Raw genomic sequence first — 3,351 nt, forward strand, 5'->3', positions numbered from 1 at the left:
GGCCGCGCATCGTAAATGTAGCACCACAGAATACCGACTGCGATGGCAATGCGAGCACAAATGAGTAGCGAGTACTGTATATGCATCAAGGCTCCCTATCCCCGACGGTTTATGGGTCGTGTGGGAAGGACCCCCCCCCCTATCGCCCACACTCACTTGGTAACAGTTCCAAATGTCGTCGCAGAAAGGGGTTAAAAACTGTTTGTATAGCACCTCGCTGTACCAGTGGCTTATGATCAGATTATCTATGAATATTATTTGAGTATTCTCTGAACTCTTTTATGCATGACTTATATAGCTTTATATTTCTCTTTGATCTAATGATTTGGATTGTCCAACTAGATTGATTTTTCTTGCAATGGGAGAGGTACTTTGTAATGGGTTCAATCTTGCGGTGCTCAATCCAAGTGACAGAAGGGGACATGACACATATTTTTTTCTTAACTTAATACACTATATGCATGCTAGATAGCGGTCAATGTGTGGAGTAATAGTAGTAGATGCAGGCAGGAGTCGGTCTACTTGTCTCAGACATGATGCCTATATACATGATCACTGCCTTGGATATCTTCATAACTATGCATTTTTCTATCAATTGCTCAACAGTAATTTGTTTACCCATCGTATGCTTTCTTTCAATAGAGAAGCCTCTAGTGAAAACTATGGCCCCCGGGTCTATCTTTTAATATATTATTTTCATATCTACAAAATCAAAAACATAAAAATACATTGCTACAATTTATTTACTTTTATTTTGTTTGCACTTTTATTTATCTTTTATATCCATCACTATCAGATCTCATCCTTGCAAGTAACTATGAATGGCAACCCCTTTGTCGCGTTGGGTGCAAGTGTTTGTTTGTTTGTTTGTGATGGTGCTATTATTGGAGACTTGTGTGTTCCTCCTACTGGATTGATAGCTTGGTTCTTAACTAAGGGAAATACTTATCTCTACTTTGCTGCATCACCCTTTCCTCTTCAAGGGAAAAACCAACGCAAGATCAAGAAGTAGCAATGGGTTGCTAGAGTGACAGAAGCTTAAACCCTAGTTTATGCGCTATTCTGTAAGGGGCTGATTTGGATCCATAGTTTAATGCTACGGTTAGATTGTTATCTTAATTCTTCTTTCATATTTGTGGATGCTTGCAAGAGGGATTAATCATAAGTGGGAGGCTTGTTCGAGTAAGAACAACACCCAAGCATCGGTCCACCCACATATCAAATTATCAAAGTAGCGAACGCGAATCAAACAAACATGATGAAAGTGACTAGATAAAATTCTCGTGTGTCCTCAAGAACCCTTTACATATTATAAGAGACCGTTCCGTCTTTTCCTTTGCTACAAAAGGATTGGGCTACCTTGCTGCACTTTTGTTACCGTTACTACTTATTGCCCGTTACAAATTATCTTCCTATCAAACTACTTGTTACCGATAATTTCAGTGCTTGCAGAAAATACCTTGCTGAAAATTGCTACCTCTTGAGCACTGCGTTGGTTTTCCCTTGAAGAGGAAAGGGTGATGCAGTAGAGCAGCGTAAGTATTTCCCTCAGTTTTTGAGAACCAAGGTATCAATCCATTAGGAGACCACGCGCGAGTCACCTCGTACCTACACAAACAAATAAGAACCTCGCAACCAACGCGATAAAGGGGTTGTCAATCCCTTCACAACCACTTGCAAGAGTGAGATATGATAGAGATGATAATAATAAGATAAATATTTTTTGGTATTTTTATGATATAGATTGAAAGTAAAATATAGCAAAATAAAGTAGATTGGAAACTTGTATGATGGAGAATTGACCTGGGGGCCATAGGTTTCAGTAGTGGCTTCTATCAAGATAGCATAAGTATTATGGTGGGTGAACAAATTACTATCAAGCAATTGATAGAAAAGCGAATAATTATGAGAATATCTAGGCATGATCATGTATATAGGCATCACGTCCGAGACAAGTAGACCGGAACGATTCTGCATCTACTACTATTACTCCACACATCGACCGCTATCCAGCATGCATCTAGAGTATTAAGTTCATAAGAACAGAGTAACGCCTTAAGCAAGATGACATGATGTAGAGGGATAAAATCATGGAATATGATGTAAACCCCATCTTTTTATCCTTGATGGCAACAATACAATACATGTCGTTTCCCTTTCTGTCACTGGGATCGAGCACCGCAAGATTGAACCCAAAGCTAAGCACTTCTCCCATTGCCAGAAAGATCAATCTAGTAGGCCAAATCAAACTGATAATTCGAAGAGACTTGCAAAGATAAAGCAATCATACATAAAAGAATTCAGAGAAGATTCAAATATTGTTCATAGATAATCTGGATCATAAACCCACAATTCATCGGATCTCAACAAACACACCGCAAAAGAAGATTACATCGAATAGATCTCCAAGAGAATCGGGGAGAACTTTGTATTGAGATCCAAAGAGAGAGAAGAAGCCATCTAGCTACTAGCTATGGACCCGAAGGTCTGAAGTAAACTACTCACACATCATCGGAGGGGCCATGGAGTTGATGTAGAGGCCCTCCGTGATCGATGCCCCCTCCCGTGGAGCTTCAGAAAAGGCCCCAAGATGGGATCTCTTGGGTACAGAAGGTTGCGGCGGTGGAATTAGGTTTTTGTGGTGCTCCTGGATGTTTGTGGGGTATATGGATATATATATATATATAGGAGGAAGAAGTAGGTCGGTGGAGCAACGAGGGGCCCACGAGGGTGGAGGGCGTGCCCAAGGGGGTGGGCACGCCCCCTACCTCGTGGCTGCCTCGTTGATTGCTTGACGTCCACTCCAAGTCTCATGGATCACGTTTGTTCCAAAAATAACGCTCCCAAAGGTTTCATTCCGTTTGGACTCCGTTTTATATTCCTTTTCGGCGAAACTCTAAAATAGGCAAAAAAACAACAATTTGGGCTGGGCCTCCGGTTAATAGGTTAGTCCCAAAAAGAATATAACAGTGTAAAAATAAGCCCATTAACATCCAAAATAGATAATATAATAGCATGGAACAATCAAAAATTATAGATACGTTGGAGACGTATCAAGCATCCCCAAGCTTAATTCCTGCTCGCCCTCGAGTAGGTAAATGATAAAAACAGAATTTTTGATGTGGAATGCTTCCTAACATATTTCTCAATGCATTTTTTCTTTATTGTGGCATGAATGTTCAGATCCGAAAGATTCAAGATAAAAGTTTAATATTGACATAGAAATAATAATACTTCAAGCATACAAACTAAGCAATCATGTCTTCTCAAAATAACATGGCCAAAGGAAGTTATCCCTACAAAATCATATAGTCTAGCTATGCTCTATCTTCATCACACAAAATATGAAAT

Source organism: Triticum aestivum, chromosome 4A (assembly GCF_018294505.1).
Source record: "Triticum aestivum cultivar Chinese Spring chromosome 4A, IWGSC CS RefSeq v2.1, whole genome shotgun sequence".
Taxonomy (NCBI): domain Eukaryota; kingdom Viridiplantae; phylum Streptophyta; class Magnoliopsida; order Poales; family Poaceae; genus Triticum; species Triticum aestivum.